Consider the following 17,716-nt stretch of genomic DNA (forward strand, 5'->3'; position numbering starts at 1 on the left):
AGGTTGACTTCCTGTTTTTTTAATATTTTAAAGATGCTGTTCCATTTTCTTCTGGCTTCCATAGTTTCTATTGAAAAGTCAGCTGTATTTATGTGTGCTCCCCCCACCCTTTCATGTTTCTTTTTTCTCTGACTGCTTTCAAGATTTTTTTTTTAACTTTTGTTTTCAACCATTTGAAAATAATGTGCCTATTTGTATTTTACATTATATTTCCTGTCTGGGCTAAAATCCTTTTTGAGATCTCTGTGTCCCTTGGGCTTATGTTTTGTTGTCTTTCATTAATTTTGGAAGATTCTTGGCCCTTATCTCTTCAGATATGTCTTTCGTCCCTTTCTCTCTTCCCTTTCTATATCTACAATTATGTATTTGTTAGACCATCTGATATCGTTGCACATCTCTTCGATGTCTGGGGGCTTTTGTTTGTTTCTTTGGGGGATTTTTTTCATGTTATGTTAGGAGATTCCTACTATCTGTTTGGTCATAATTTCTATCGATATATCTTTTAAGTTCATTTGCCTTTTTTGTGTCTCATTATTTTTTATTAAGTGGTAAATATTATATGTAAAAGAAGAGTAGAAACTGAGATTAATAACATTTATGTCTGGAAATAGGCAATTCCTCTTCTTCTGTCAGACCATTAGCATTTGGGAACTGAGTCAAGTAAGTCAGTAACTGAGCTGGGTTTGAGTTACCTTCATCGCTCCACAGGCTTTAAATTTTCCAGTGGTGAATTGTACATTTAGTGCAAATTCTTGAGTGCTGATTTTTCCTGGATTTCAGTAGTTCCCTTATGCCTACACCACAGGGCTCCCCCTTCACACTCTTGTCCTCTCCCAGTGCAGGCTGCTCTTACCTGTTAATGCTAAATATAGTTAAAGTCTTCTTTGTACCCAGTAGCATTTTTCTTTTTTCATCTGCAGTGGCAGCCACTGTCCTAAACTGGTTTGCATTTTTACAGTCCACGTTTTTACCTTTTTAATATACATATTTGTTTACATGAACAATGTGCAGTATTGTTCAGTGTGATATAAATTTGAAATAAATGACATCATACTGCTCAGGCTGTCTTTCTCTTCATTAGTGTTTACTGAACCTGAGCCTTCTGGTCACTTGCTATTGGAAGAAAAGATGTTGCTGAAATTTTTCAGATAAATGTAAGTCTTATACCATTTTAAGTATGGCTCTGGAGCCCTAGAGAAACTTTCTTTGAAAAAGTAGATTGAGGTCGTGTCAAAGTAGAATGCTGTAGTGGTACAAAGTGGCTAGAATGAAGAAAAAGGTTTTATTAGGTTCAGTTTTAGATTTAAACATCTTCTCTGTTGATCCTAGGACAGCCCCATATTTGACCACTGTCTGTTATCTTCCAGAACCACAACTCATAATTGAAATTCCAGGTCCACGTTTCCCACACCAAACACCTTCTACAGAAGGTGTCTTCTTTTCTTTGCCAGGCCCTCTTGCCAGCTCCTGGGCAGGAAACCTTGTTAGTGTTTCCATAAATCTGGCACTGACACTGGCCTGTATATTTGGTGGGACCAAAGATTCTGGTGTGTTTGGCAGGCTGGGATCAAGGATTCGGCCCACATGGCCAGCATTTTTGGCAGGGCCAGGGTTGAGGATTCAGCTGGCATGGTGGCATTTGGAGGCAAGGACCAAGATAATGGTGCAGATGGTTGGGAGACTGGCTACATACAAGGAGACTGAACAAATGAGTAAGTAAATTGAAGCTCATGGGAGCAGGCTTGTTACTCCAGGAGGAGGAAGTAACAAATACAGAAGGGTGAAGGCAAGTCCAGTGGTGTTCAGTTGCTGTTGGAGGTGGTCCATATGGACTCAGGGTTTTTGACAGATAATAGATTTAGCTTTCTCTGTGTGTACATTTGTGTGCTCATCTACATGTATACATGTGTGTATTTCCTAGTTTTATCTGCTGAAGCACCTAGAAGCAGTGACACACCAGTAACAAGGAGCTCACCTAGCTCCCAGCTCTTGGTTTATAGATGCCTTTTTTCACCAAAAGGAACCAGGGCTCCTTGGAGACATGGCTCAGCCTAGGACTGTGTGTGGCAGAGTACAACATAAATCCAGAGCATCTTATACCAGAAAGTAACGGAGTGTTCCAAGAGTGGTGGGGGTATGTCAGAAGGACATGGGGGGGACTTTCCTGGTGACGCAGTGGTTAAGAATCCGCCTGCCAATGCAGAGGACATGGGTTCGAGTGCTGGTCCAGGAAGATCCCACTTGCCACAGAGCAACTAAGCCCATGCACCACAACTACTGAGCCTGCGTGCCACAACTACTGAAGCCCACGTGCCTAGAGCCCGTGCTCCACAACAAGAGAAGCCACCGCAATGAGAAGCTCCCGCACCGCAACAAAGATTAACCCCCACTCACCACAATTAGAGAAAGCCCACGCACAGCAACAGAGACCCAACACAGCCAAATAAATAAATAAATAAATTTATTTTTAAAAAAAGAAGAAGGACATGGGGGGCTCCCAATAGCAAAATCTTCAGGAATTTGAGCAGCAAAATTAATAACAGTAACAGATTACAGCCCACTGAGTAGAACAGGAATCTGTGAGTCTATACTAGCGTAGAGAAATCAGTAAGCAAATACATGGTGGGGCAGGGGCCATGCCCTGTAGTAGAATGCCAGCTAACACATGGAGGAAGAGTGGTGGAGTTAGAGAATCACCACTTGGCAACCATCACAGTAATAACTGATTTGAACTGGAATCATCAATGGACGTGAAAACCAGTGGGTGAAAGTTGGTTGAGGAACAGGATATTTGCATAGTCTAAAAGTGTCTCTTCACACACGCACACAAAAAATTATTTCAGTTAATTAGCACAAAATCCTTTTAGTTGATACGTTGGAAAAACTTGGCAGACACCATCTAAACCCAAATGACTGAAGGTAACGTCACCTGTAGTGGGATAAATGAACGTTATGTCTTAGTTCTAGGTATTAACCAAATGGCACATGTGTTGCTGAAACTTCCCCTAATTCAGCAAGCACAGAGACATAAAACACTAAACATGAGAGGAAAAAATGAAAAATTGTACTTTATCAAAACTTTAAACTTTTGTTCATCAGAAGACTGGGAGGAAATATTCACAATGTATATATTGAACAAAGGACTTCTATTGAGAAGATATTTTTAAAATCAGAAACAAAAAGACAAAACAACATAATTTTAAAATGGGCAGAAGACTTGAACCAGACAGTTCACAAGAGAAAGCACACAAACCAAGCACATGAAAACAGTGCTCACATAAACGAAAGCCACAGTGAGATAGCAGTGCAATTCCAAGAAAACGGCTAAAATTCACCAAATGTCCACGAGGATGAGGAGCAGCTGGAACTCTGCGCGCAGTGGTGAGGAGTTAAAATGGTCCAAGGCTTTGAGAAGCTGTTAGGCAGTTTCTTATTAAGTTAGATACACACCTGTCCTGTAACCCAACAATCCCACTCTTCCTTATTTACTCAAGAAAAATGAAAACACGTGTACAAAATTGTTGAGAGCAGCTTTATTTGTAAAAGCACCAAACTGGAAACAACCCAAATGTTCATTAACAGAAGAGATCTTTTTTAAATTATCATGTATCATATAATGGCGTACTACTCAGCAACAAACAAGAACGAACTACTGGTACAAGCAACTTTATGAATGAATCTCAAAAACACTGTTAAGCAAAAGAAGCCAGATGCAAAAGAATATCTGATTAATGTCTGATTCCCTTTGTATGGCATTTCCAGAACAGGAAGAACTCATCTGTGGTGACAGAAACTAGAACACTGGACGCCTGTGGGAATTGACTGAAAGGGGTCCCAGGAATCTTTCTGGGACGATGGAAATGTTCTGTGTTTCGGTTGGTGAGACGGTCATGTGGGCGTATATAGTGATCAGAATTCATCAAATTGTACACTCTGATGTACAGAGATCTGTGCATCTTGCTGTATGTCAATGATAGTTTAATTTAAAACAAAAACAGAAAAGTCACACCCCATTTCCAGTCTCCTCTCGAACTTTTTGAAGCAGTTCAGCTGATAGGCAGATTCTGCTGAAAAGCTGAAAGTGGAGTTTCTCCCTGGAGCACACGTCCTTTTTCCACCACGAATGCCAGCCCCCTGACGGCCAACTACGCTGGAATGAGCCCTCACTAGCCAGCTCGCTCCGTGGGTCACGGCTGTGGACTCCAGCCCCTTTCCCAGCACCCAGTCCGGTTTTGACCTTCAGGGAAGTATTGTTGCACAACTTGGCTCGGACCTCATCGTCTCCTCGGAGTCCTTCTTCCATTTGTTTTCTCGATTTTGATCAGTGGCTGCTTGGCTTGTACCCTCTCTCTTCAGGGCGGTGAGTCTGGGGTTGTCGATGCCGGGGTGGCACTGGGCCCTCACTCTGGGAGGTCATGGGTCATCAGTCACGGCATGACACTCTTCTCTCGTGAATGCGTCTGCGCAGATCGTCGTAGCCCCCAAGTGGGACACGGGAGCTTTGGGGGGCAACGGGGAGAGAAAACAAGAGAGAGAGAAAAGAGAAGAATGGGTTATTTATGGGCAGCAAACTCTTTCCTGGTTCCCAGCCTGCATGTTTCTGATCTGGTTTTCTTCTCTTTTGCGATGTTTGAACTTGTTTCCTCGGCTCCGACATTGAACTCTTGTCCAAAAAGACTAAGAGCAGCGGAGCATGAGAGGCTGAGAGAGGCGACCAGCGATCCAGCAACAAGAACTGCAGGCCCTGAAGACAGACGGGTGTCTGTGCCTGACTGGGCTCGGGAATGGAGTGTGTGTGTGTGTCTGTCTGTCTGTCTTACGTTTATGAGAAAACCCTGTGGGGCAGCCTCACTCTTTCTCTCCCCTCTGCTCTCACAGTCTGGCACTCTCCCCTCCTTCTGACAGCTTCCATTAACCTTTTCATGCAAAGAGCAGAGTATCTTGCCAGCTGGATATTGAAAATCTGGCAGAGAAGAGATTGTTCTAAAAAGAAGGAAAAAAAGAGGTAGAAGCGCTGGGAGACCCCACGAGAGAGGACAGGGCCTGGCCAGCTGCTGGCTTGGGCCCTGAGACCCTGAGCCTGCTGCCTGACTTCTGGTAAAATCCCCTAAAATGAGGTTGCGGGGAGGAAGAGGAAGTCAGGATTTGAATATAGAGGAGGTGAGGAACTCTCTCACACAGTTGAAATGACACAGATGCTAATCCTTCTTTGCAAATCACTCCCGACCTGAGGGCAGCTGAATGGTGGACACGTGAAAGGATACACCTAAATAGGAGCAAACTTAAAGGCTTTGTGCTAAACGTGCTACATCATCTTGTTTGTGGAGAGAGAGAATACTGTATTAAGAGACTCAGCTAGACCAGAACTTTTTTGATACAAAAGATCCCTCCAGACCATCTCCTCCCTTAACTTATCTCAGAGAAGGGGATTCTGCTGTTTCTCTCTTGTCCACAGTCTCTCCCTCCCCATCCTGACCCTCATCACCAGGGCCTGCCCCCAGCTGGCCGGGACTAAATAAAAATGAACGTGAAACACCTACTCTGAATTCAGGTCTCCTGTGCCGTCAGCTTCGCAGCAAAGAGGGCAGGAACCTTTAATTTTGTTTCCATAAGCTTGATCTTGCACTGGACCCTTTAGAGCTCTGAAATAGGAATATGGAACATTTTTTAATTATGAAGCTCTGTATTTATAGAGCTCTTAATATTTGTTAGCTGCCCTGTGTTTTTCCTTTGCGTTGAGAGTATTCCCATGGAAGGAGGAGGTCAGCACTTGTGATTCCCTGGAGCTCCTGCAGGAGCAGTTAGTTACCATCTTGGAGTTTTCATGAGTCTTGACAACTACTGCAGTCCAGCACATTGACTTCCAGAGATAATGCAAGGAAACTTATCCTTGCGAACGTCCAGAAACTGGCCCGGGGAGCGGAGAAACCTTGCAAACGGCAATTTTCCCATCTCGTCAGAGCTTTGAAATAAATTGTCCTTAGCTTTCCTCAAACCACTATTTAATTGTTTACCAAAGGTTTGGTGGGACAGTCTAGAAACAGAAGTCACTTAAACGTCTAGTGGGCAGCGTCCAGCATGGCCCCAGCCACACCTCTGCCCCAGTGCACCTGCACAATGCCAAGCTCCATCGTCACGCTGGCCGTATGTATGTGCAGCAGAATTCTTAGGGGAGACCTGTGTGAGCTTCAAAAAAGGAGAAGGTGTTGGACCACACCCTTCTCCCAGTTTACAGACAGTGCTGCTTTTCCCCACTGGACCCCCTGTGCCCCCTGACCTAAAGCGCTGCTTCCCCCAGGGAAAGGGGGAAATACTGCCACAGCCTCCCTCCAGGTGTCCCCTCTTCCCAGTGACCCAGTCCGCACTCGCTGCTGTTCTGGCTGTTGTCCCTATTACTCGCTGAGCCTCGAAGCAACTCTCCTGTGCCCCTTGTAAGAACATCAGGGCCACTGGAGCAGTGAGGTTTTCTCCCTAAACCCCTTCCAGTGCTAAGTGGGAAAGATGGGACCAGGCCACACTCACTTGCCACTGGGGCAAGTGAAGATGTGTTTCTGATGCAGGAGTGGGGACTCAGAAGGCATCTTCCAATATATAAAATGTTACAAGTGATGGTTAGGTTTTGTGATGGTTAGGTGACACTGCTCACCGACAATACTGTATTAGTTTGTAAGGCCGCCATAACAAAGTACCACAGACTGGGTAACTTAAACAACAGAAGGTAGAAGTCCAAGATCAAGGTGTCAGCAGGGTTGGTTTCTCCTGAGGCCTCTCTCCTTGGCTTGCAGACAGCCGCCTTCTTGCTGTGTCCTCACGTGGTCCTTCTTCCATGCAGGTACATCCCCGGTGTCTCTGTATGTGTCCAAGTTTCCTCTTTTTCACAAGGACACCAGTAAGATTGGAGTGGGACCCACCCTAACAGCCTTATCTGAACTTAACCACTTTAAATCACTTCTCCAAATACAGTCACATTCTAAGGTTTGGGGGTTAGAACTTCAACATGTGAGTTGGGGGAGGGGACGTGACTCAGCCCATAACATTATGGCCAGTAGCCCATGGGGCCTCCTGGTGCCCTAACTACCACTTAAGTAATTGTTTCAGCGTTTCAAACAACCAACTTCCAAGCAAACTCTGGAAACGGCCTTCCACATAAATCACGGGGCCCGCCTATTGAGAGGCAGGGGGTGCTGGAGAGTCTTGCTCACATCCACTAATTACAGAATCCTCCCTCGGGTGGGGGGAGGTAGGGATGCAGGGCCTGCTGGTGATGTCAGTCCAGAGTGCCCTGTGACACAACTTAGAAACTGGACCTTTCTTTAAAAGCCGTGTAATAGACACAAAGGCATAAAGTATGAAGCAGATACTTGCTTAGTGAATGAATGAAATCAGGAATTTTCTGGAGATAAGATAGTGGCATTCTTCTGCACCGTATAAATGCTATCTTACTGCTTTGTCTACCTCTTTTTAAAGACCACTTCGGCACAAGAGAACATGCCCCCACCTAGCGTGTCTCCTGGTGAAAGGGAGCCTGTAATTTTAACACTGAAGAGAACAGATCTTGCTGTAAATTGAAGGGATACTCAAGTCGCCCTAAAAATCAGGTTTTGATGGACAGGATTTTTCATGGGGTTCTTTTTAAAGATAAATAGTGGTTTTAATGTTATCAAACTAAAAAAAAAGAAAGAAAGCTTTTTCTAATAGAAACCCTCAGCCAAACTTAAATGCTACGATCTTACTGCCAGCTTAACAGAAGAGCAGGCTATGGCGGCAGCTTAAAGCAGGGGATGGGGTGTTTGATGGAGCCCCTGCCTGACGGTCACTGGTTCAGTTTATTCCTTTGAATCAAGCATCTCTCTGAGGTAGTACCTTTTTAAATGCAGGCGTTCCTAGGAAGGGCAGCACGGTGTCTCTCCCGTTAGCCTGCCCAACACTAGTGGAACGTCAGGCATCCTGAACACTAGGATGACAGGAACCGTGAGTGACTGGGGAGAGGAGAGTTCAGAAGGGGACAACGCGGCCACGTTAAAAACCAGCTTAGTCTCCACTGTGACCCAGGCCGGGTGATAAAGCAGCATCGTCCTTGGGGCTCGCTGATGTCGGCCTGTCGCACAGCTGAAGTCCACGCCAGCCCTCTGCAAGCGTTTAGCCTAAATTTGAGTCCACAGATATTTATTCATAAGATTAAGTTTAGCACAGATGGGCATCGGGATGCACCTCGTGGGAAGGCAGGGAGTCACCGAAAAGACAGGGTGTCACCGGAAAGACAGGATATCGAGTTTTCTGGAGCGGCCTGTGATGAGAGCCAGACAAGGAGCCAGGAGAGGAGACCCTTCCGACCCTCCAGCCTCAGGAGCTCAGCGGGGTCCCGTGTTGTTCCGTCAGGAGCAGCTGTATTTCCTCAGCCTCATCCCCTGCCCCTGGCTCTTTGCATGTGAGGGAGCTGAGGCGGGCACGACGGGACTTGCCTGGGAAGATGAAGCCGAGTGGCCAGATGGGGACGTTTCTCTCCGTCCCAGACCTGTCCCCACCCCATCCCCCTGTAGTCCCCGGGGGAGAAAACCCCCTCTGCCTGTCAGAGGACGCCCCCGAGACAGGCGTGTTCTCGGTGGTCGCGTTGCACGGCTGCCGGGCGTCGCCGTCGGGCTCAGGCCGCGTGTGTGGAGGGATGGACGCCTGTCTGTCCCAGGCCCCGTGTGCCGACCAAGTACTGGGACTGTCTTCGGGGAGAAGAGTGAATTGTAGGTCATTAAAATGCCCGTCCGGAGATTTCTTTAGCCTCCCTCGGGGCTGCGGCTTTGCCAGCCCCGGCCTGCTCCCCACGCGGTCGGCTCCTAAGCTCTGCCCTGTCTGGTGACACGGGCGGGGTGGCCGGAGAGCCGCACGCAGGGGCCGCCGGGCCGTGTGCCGGGGGCGGTGCGCGCCCACCCCGCCACCCCCGTCTCCTCTCGCCCGCGCAGAGCATCCTGGCTCACTGGGCCGCTGCTGAAGGTTGAGCCCGCCTCCCTCTCCAGCTGCTGCTTCGCGAAGCTGGGGGACCCCCCCTCTGCAGGGGCTGGGAGAAGCTTCCCGGGAGTGCTGTGCCCTTCCCTTCTCACCGCCGCCGTTCCTGCCGCGTGGAGACCACGCTGTGCGAGGCCGCTCGGGCCCTGCGGCACCGTGGCCTCGCCCACGCTCTCCAGGGGACTGTGCTCCCCGTGTGCTGAGCCAGACGGGCCTGGAAGGTCCCTGGGTCTCTCCTCTCACCCTTCTTCACCTAAGGAAACACGACTGCAGAAGTCCTGAGCTTTAGGGGGCCATGGGAATATTTTTCTTTCAAATCCAGCTTTCCCCAAGAGCTTTCAAATCACATCACAACTTCTTCCCTTTAGCACCCAAAATTAGTAACCGTCCAGGCCCCGCCCCGCCAGCCTTCTCCACGTCAGCACAGGTGCCTATCCTCGCGTTGTGCCCACCCCATCACCGTGCATGGTCCTCCAGCCGATGGTCGTGTGTACCGGGGGGTCACTCAGAACAGCCCACACGGCCCCGGAGCCTTAGGCGGTAGTGGCACCCCTTCCATGGCCCTTCTGAATTGCCGGGCCAGGAGCTTGTAAAAGGTCATCTTGTCATCTCACCAGGGCGTTGGGAGATACCACCCAGGGAATGTCAGGTTGGCACTAAAAAAAAAGCAAAAATCCAACAAGATCCATGGTTCCCTGAGGGAGCCTTGCCAGTCTCTCCCCGTCACGCTGGCCCTAGAATCGGGTGCACTGAGCACGTGCCACTGCAGCGGAGGCCGCTTCCCTCTCTGGTCCTGCTCAGCTGCAAGATTCATAGGCGTGGATTAGCTGTGTGCTGGTTTAGCACTTAAATCTCAGCTGCAGCAAAGCCTTGTTCTTATCGTCCTGATGGCCTCAGCATTAGATTTCTTAGTTGTTTGGGTGGTTTGTTTTCTGTTTTTAATCCTCTCCCTTTGACACGTTTCGTTTCTGAAAGCCAAACCAAACACGCTGGCCTGGCTGGGCTGGCCTGGCCATGTCCGAGATTCTCAGAACCCTGCTGCTGCTCTGATGGCCCCTTTGACAGAGAGGGACATTCTTCCCCGTGGGGATAACTACAGGCTCTTAAAGTGAATGTCTCTACTCAACGTCAGTTAACAGGTTTGTAAGAGGTGGTGTGAGGTGTTACCAATTAAAATTCTGCCTGGCAGGAATTCTGCTTCCCCATTTAAACCTCCGTACTTTCTCCAGCCTCCAGTGCTGTCCCAGCAAGTCTGGACTGGGAAGCGGTCCGTCTCTGCCTCAGGACGCACTGCATCTAAACGCCCCACCCACATGGGTACCTGGCTTGCTCTTTTCAGCTTTATTTGGATACGACTGACAGATACAATTGTAAGATGTTCAAAGTGGACAATGTGATGATTGCTATACGTATACAATGTGAAAGGATTCCCCTCATCAAGTTAATTAACACATTTATCATCTCACATTACTGACCTTTTTTAAGGTTCTACTTAGCAAATTTCAGTTACACAATACCGTGTTATCAACTGTAGTCACAACTGGCTTGTTGTTTGGACGGGATGATACATCAGATTCCTTTGGTGTTCTGGAAGGTTTTTACACAAGAGAGGATTCCCCATTCTCTTCCCCCCCCACCACCATTCTCTTGATTCTTGAAATTTAATGTATAGGAGGCCAATCAGCCCAATGTGAAACCTCCTACTGGGTTTGGGGGGGTGGTCTCTTCCCACTTTTATCTTTTGTAGCCATGTCTTCTGTCTCCTCCTCTGTTCACTCCCTTCCCTAACTAGTTCAGAGAAGGTATAACACCTATATCAAGACAGAACCTTTCTGGAAAGAGAGTAACCTGGGAGGTTGAATATCACGAAGAAGAACTCAGATTATCTCAGCCAGGGAAGAATACTTCAGGCAGGAACGCATCCAGCATTTTAGAAGTGTCTAGACCTAAGTAGGTTAGAAATTAAGACGTTAGTATGTTAGTGACATCTGCAAGTACAAAACAGAATTATCGGCAAGCAAAAGTTTGTGCTGGTTTATGTACAGATAACTGTCTAAACCTGGACTGTTGCAACACTGTCTGTGCCTGGTTCCAGCTCCTGCTGTATCCAGGTGTTAGCAACCTGTGTTTTGGTCCCTAGATCCGTTGACCCCAGTTCACCTGGGTCACTTGACTCCAGGTTGTTGACTCTCACAAAACCGTGACTGACACTAACCTTGAAAAGATGACAAGCAGCAGTGACATGCCGACTCTACGAGGTCCGGTGGTCAGCCAACAAGACCAGCTTTCTTGTAAAACTCGCCTCTGAGGCAGGAGAGATATCCTCTTTTTCTCTCCGGAGCACTTGTGCGTCTGGAGACAGCAGTTTGGTCCCTGACCGCTTGCTGGCAGGGCGTGAAGGACAAGCCCCAGGTTTCCTGGGGTGCATGCTCCATCAGCCTAAACTGCAGCAGGCCCGTCACCTCTTTAGGCCTTGCTCGCCTCACTTTAAGGTTAGAGAATTGAACTGCGGGTTCTGTTAGCTCCCTTCCAGGCTTTTGATTCTCAGTTTTGGAATCGGCCTGCTTTTAGGTTTGGTAGTTCCACTGTTTGATATTTTGTAGGGGAGGGGGTTAGTGTAGAAACTAAATTGTGTGCTTTGTACTAATACAGAGTCACGAAAAACCCTCTCTGCCTTATTTCCTTCGGGGCTAGGGGCTTGCCAGTACCACACTGCAGGATTTTCAGTGCCGTAGCCGGGAAGCAGAGAAGCTCTTGGTTTGTTTTTACCTTTGTTTAGTTTTTAACCATTGAAAAATCTAGCTGCCCTAAGGCACATGGCAAGCATTCATTCAGTAACTGTTTAGGGAGCACCCCCTACGTGCCAGGCTTAACGTGCTCTTGGCATTACTGGGAAGTCATTTATGATTTTCATGCTTCAGGAGGCCTTAGTGCCAGGGCTTTCCTCCTACCTTGCTACCTGTTGTGAGGTGAGGGAAGGAGAGGAGGAAGTTCCTTTATTTCACCAAGTGAATCTTGAGGAAATCGCCGTGCAGTGGCCTGTTGTCATCGGTGGAACTGACTGTGGATCCCCTTGGTGGAATGGACTCTCGTTTTTATTGCATCGTTTTGTTCCAGATTGGTCCTGGAGGAGCAATGACACCTTGTTTACTTCTGGCCTAAGCAACAACAGTCTTTCCTTCTTTAGGAAGACAAATCCAGACACTGCCAGGCAGAGGGGTTCATTGCAAGGCAGGGAAGGGGGAGGGGAAGGCCCAGCGGCAACTTCACGGTCACCACCGCATCCGGTCATCTTGCAGAGTCCGGGGCAGGGCAGCAGCTGCTTCAGGCTCTCAACAGTAAGCAGCTGGGGTTGGGGGAGACCTTAGGAAGGAAACTGGGAGATTCAAGCTGCAAGCTCGGACTTGAAATACAAGAAGGGAGGGCCTTGGAGTTTATCGTAATCTGTGGGGAGTAATCGTAGGACAGATTCTTCAAGGGCAACTTTCATTTTCCCTGTTACTAAATGCTAGAGGGATTCTACAGAGCAAAAAAGTGACCCAATTCCTGTAGAAAAGTAAATGAAATATTTACTACCTGGGCATGAAATATCCATCATGCTGTCAGGTCCCTCTGACCATGTAAGTTTTATGTTTTATTCAGCAGATAATTATGACAAAATACATTGCAATTTATTCTAGTTGTTCGAAAATCCAAACTCGGGTTATTTCATGTCTTCATATCTCCTGGGTAAATGTAGTTAAGCAGCCTGCTAATTGGGGCTGGGGACTGTAGCCCAGATCTGGCCAGGATAGAGGACGACTTCGGCTTGACCGTCACCTCTGGAAGGCTCCAGTCGTCATGTCCATTTACAGCTCAGACCTCATGGCCTCTGTATCCTGGGACCTAGCTGTCAAAAACTTCAAGTTCAGATTCTTGTCTGATTAAACCAAACTGAGCATCTGTTGTATAATTTCCCACCCACCACCAAACCAGCTGCAGAAACGAATTAATCTGAATCACTGCCAAGCACGACTGAATCTGTTCAGTCAGGTTTCTTGTAACCATCCCTCCTTTAAACCCATCCCTCCATCCTCCTCTTTCACCTCATCCTGTGTCTGTGAATAGAGAACTATGTGCCTTGAAATAAGGCTTTTTCTCTCTTTTAAGCCTTCCCTTTTTCACGGGTTTCTGTTCGCTCTCCCTTGGCCTTGACTCGGCTGTGGAGAGAGGCCGCCCCTGCCCTGAAACCCTGGCCTGTGCTGGCGGTGGATGTTCTGGGCAGTTTCAGGTCTGCCAGCCCGTCCTCCGCTGTGCCTCTGCCCCCCTGTCCCGCCCGGCTGTGTCCTGATCATCCTTCCACCGTCAGCTCTGCTGTCTGACAGCTGTCCTGACGTGGAAAGCAGGAAGGGAGCTGCAGTGGTCTCTCTCACAGACAGCCTTTCATGACGTGTTTTTGTGGAGTGTGAGGTTGTGAGGTATCCTCTCTGAAATGCCTTCTTCCCTGGGCAGCGGTGGAGGCTGACACGCCCCCCCCCACCCCCGCCTTTCTGCCACACACCCTCCCCATGTGTGTTGCTTTGAGCATCCAGATTGGGTTGCTGTTGCATTTGTGATTCTTGGCTGGAGTCCCCCTAGAAATCATATTACTACTCTGAGGGCTGGAATAGCTACTAAGAACAGAATACATTATCATAACATTCAGCAGACAAAGCCAGAAAGTTCCTGCCAGAGGCCACCTTGGTATCCTGTGCTTGCGCCATATTCTGTCCTTTGAGAACTTTAGCAACGTGGGTGTTACCGTGGATAGTTGATGTGTCCTGCTACAAGGCCTGCACCATCAGACAGTCTTGATTTGGAGATGCTTCAGATTTATCTTAAAACGCTCTTGGGAAAGTTATGGGTGTTTTCCCCCAGGATTAGCATCTTTTCCTTTAGTTCATTCTCCAGTTGTTTTTCGATTGTCTGCTATGTGCAGGTTGTTTTGCTAGGCAGACTTGGTATGTAAAAAAGAATTCATTGAGGAGCTTGCTGAAGAGTTGGGGAATTGAACATGTAGCGAACTCTTGAAACAGGAGACAAAATGAATACTTCAGCAGTGTTCACCTCTGAAAAGGGATGTCTCCACAGACAGAGGGGGCGAGTGATCTCCACCAGGAAGAATAAGTTAGATGGGGAAGAGGGAGGTGTAGGAGGTAAGACTGTCCACACCCCAGGGTGAGGGAACCACGTCAGCGTGAAAGCAAAGGCAGAGGGCGGCACGGACATACCGGGAGATGAAACTGGAGAAGCAGGATGGGGCCGGAGGCTGGATGCCATGCCAGGGAGATTGGACTCTGTTGTAGGCAGGAAATCGCTTGAGATCTTGGAAGAGGAGTGAACCTAATCCAACCTGTTTTAGAAAGATTACTCCTACAAACCAAGGTTGAAATGATTGTGAAGCTATTGCAATAAGCAACAGATGCTAAGATACCTGAGAGCCTGCGTTAGGGTTGTGACCAGGAGATCAGCAAGGAAGAAACTAAACCGAAAGAAACATGGCCTGGAAAGGGCGCGAACAGGAATTTCACAGAAGACGAAATGGCCAATAAATACATTTTTAAATGTTTCGCCTCTATTTTTGGCTTCACCACAAATGAAAAGAACTACAAAGAACTGCAAACGAAAGCAACTCTGTCATATTGGCAAGGTTGGGGTGTGTGTGTGACCCCAGTGGACCGGGAGGCTGGGAAATGGTCACCCTTATTTGTTGACTGAAAATTAGTACAACTGTTCTGAACAGTTTGGTAACAGGTCAAAAACTTTAAAAAGGTGTATACCCTTTAACCCAGGAACTCTAAGAAAACAGTCATAGATATGCAAAGATTTATGTACAGAAAATTTCAACACATTAATATTTATAGTAGTGAAAAACTGAAAACAAACTACATTTCTAATAATGGAATTAGTTAAATTATAATACATCCATTAAAAGGATTACAATGCAGCCCATTTAAAAATTAGGTTTTAGAAGCATACTTAATCACATGAAAAACTATTTTTAGTCATTATTAAGTGAAAAGAACAGTTTATTAAACAGTATAAACACTATGATTTGATGTATAAGTGAAACATTCACAAAGTGTTTATCAGGCATTTGAATGTTAGTCTGAAGCTTGAGAGAAAGAAGGGAGCTACAGTTATACTCATACATACCTTGAAAATGGTTAAATGTAGGTCATATGAGGGTTATTATACTGTTCTGTATATGTGTGCAGTTCTCTGCTAAATAAAAAAGTTTTACAAAACCCACCTGAAAAGAAATAATTAAGTTGGCAAAGAAAGTAGATTAAATGTGCTGCTTCACTAAAGCACGTAGAGCAGACCCGGCTGGGATCCGTGTCCAGTAGGTTAGTTGCTGTGACTATTGAACTTCATGGAGCGAGGATAGACAGGGTGACCCGAGGGCAGCAGAGGACGGTCTCCTTAGGCCTCAGGGAACCCCTGCGTGTCGCGCAGGAAGCAGAACGGGGAGGAGCAGCCGCAGGACAGGGAAGAAACACACAGATGGGCTAACGGACAGGTAGAGGAGAGCCAGGCAGCCCGGAGGGAGAGTCCAGAGCAGGTGTCCCCAGGGCCAGGTGTCCAGGGGGGCTTGTGTTGGACGAAGGCCGGCGAGCGACAGGTTGTGCTGTTAGGGGATCCTTGAGGTTCGGTTTGGTTTGGAGTCTTAGGTTTTGAGGTATGACACCCGCGCAGAATACCACATGAGTCATATGTGTACAGGTCTGTGAATTTACACGCTCGTGGAATGAGCACCGGGCATGAGAGGCAGAGCCGCTTTCCAGTCACAACTGCCCCCTCCCGGAGCAGCCTGCCTTCAGCACCACAGGCTGGCTTCGCCTCTTGCTAAGCTTTATCTGCCCAGAGTCACCCGGTGTGAACTCTGCTGTCTGGCATCTGCTGTTCAGCACCACGTTGTGCGTGGGCGTGGCTCATCCATTCTCACCGCTGACACTCCATTGCGTGAATATCCACAGTTTATCATCCAGTTGTTGATGGGCATTCGGGTTACTCCCAGGATTGGGCTCGTTCTCTGGACTCTCTGTTCTGTCCCTTTGGTCTCTGTGTCTGTTCTTGTGCCAGTCGCAAGCTGTGTTAATAACGAGAGCTCTGTGTGGTAGCAAGATTTCTCCATGATCGTTCTCCAAGATTGCTCGGGCTATTCTGGGCTCTGCATTTCCTCTCACACTCTGAGTCAGCGTGTCAGTTACACACACACACACACACCTGCCGCGGCTGTGATTTGAATTACGCTGAATCTATAGATAGTTTGGGCAGAACTAACACTTTTACAATATTGAGTCTTCCAACCTGTCATCATGTCGTATCCCTACACTTAAGAGCTGTGTTACTTCTCCAAATAATGTCGTGTGGTTTTCAGCGTGGAAGTCTTAGTTTAGCAAACTTTGGAGAGAGCAATTTTGGTGAAATGGCAAAAACTAAATTCTTAGATGTTAAGGAGGGAAATGAGAAACAGAGATAGCAAATGTAGACTGATCTTTTAGATGTTTGATGGTGAAGGAAAGGAAAATTGGTCTAGCCTGTGAGATGCAGACTCAGAAAGTTTGGGGTGAGAGTGCCCTCTGAGGCTGTGGTCGAAGACCGGGGAGGGAAGAGATTGGAAACAGAGTTAGTTGACGGCACAGAGACGTGGGAGGTGGTCAAGGTAGCCTGGAGAAGGAGGAGGAACAGCAGTGTCGTGGGGTCGTTTTGAGGTAGGCTGTGTCAGGCCTGCGTTACCGTAGTAACGAGTCCTCAGGCTCGTGGCTGCTGGCACCGTGAGCTGTCCTGAGCCGTCCTGGGCTGTGCCCTCTGCCACTGGCAGCAGCAGGCCCACGTGCAGGACGCTGCCCTCCCGGTCATCCTGACCCACATTTCCAAGCCCCTGTTTCTCTTAGCAGAGCCTGTATTCTGTTTTCTCTATTTGAGGCACGTACCTGTACGCCTCCTACTACAAGAGTCCCTTCCTCCAGGGCATCTTAGTTCACTTACGGTTAAGTAGAAAGAGGCCCAAGACACTTGAGGAAGGTTTTGTGTTAGATATTCTATATATGGAGGAAACGAAGAGGCTGAGGTACGGGATTTAATGCTTACGTTACAGAAGGAGCTTGCGGGATTCGTGGGAACAAGTTTGTTTTGCAGTTTAGTGGAAATTAATTTACTTGGAGATGGTTTTAGGGTTGTTGTTGTTTGTCTTTAGATGCAAAGCTTTCAATACATACAGGGAAAATTACATCTCTATATCTAGCAGGGAGATTGTGTAACCCTACATGCTACGTATAATTACAATGTTTTTAAGAAAGTAAACAAGAAGGCAGTAGGATATGGAAGATCTTGTTGGATTATTCAGTCATATTTATATCCACCAAATTTGGATTTGTAGCTTTAACAAGGAAGGGAAGAGGGACAGAGAAGGATATACTTCACTGTGGCTAAGATGTAATAAGCATTTTCATTAAATCCCAAATATCACATGTGTGTGAGTTTGGGGAAATTCTTTCCTGGTGTGAAGTCTAAGGGGCCCTTTCTTTGGGGAGGTGGTGAGGGATGGATAGGCAGACCTGAGGGGTGGGAGCAGGGGTGGGGACAGGAATATCTTGAGTGAGATCTGATAAGTTTCAGAAGCTGGAATATACCTTTCCCAGTTCATCCATGGGACCTGCCACATCTGAAACCATGCAGAAACTTCCTTTTTTAC

General features: G+C 47.4%; 1 protein-coding gene across 7 annotated transcripts in view; it reads left to right on the top strand.

Annotated features, from left to right (window-relative positions):
* The window catches only part of ERC1 (ELKS/RAB6-interacting/CAST family member 1), a 424,409-nt gene that overhangs the window by 399,718 nt on the left and 6,975 nt on the right, over positions 1 to 17,716 (top strand). The gene's annotated exons all lie outside the window — the stretch shown is intronic.

The sequence above is a fragment of the Balaenoptera acutorostrata genome, chromosome 11, assembly GCF_949987535.1.
Source record: "Balaenoptera acutorostrata chromosome 11, mBalAcu1.1, whole genome shotgun sequence".
In the NCBI taxonomy this organism is placed as follows: domain Eukaryota; kingdom Metazoa; phylum Chordata; class Mammalia; order Artiodactyla; family Balaenopteridae; genus Balaenoptera; species Balaenoptera acutorostrata.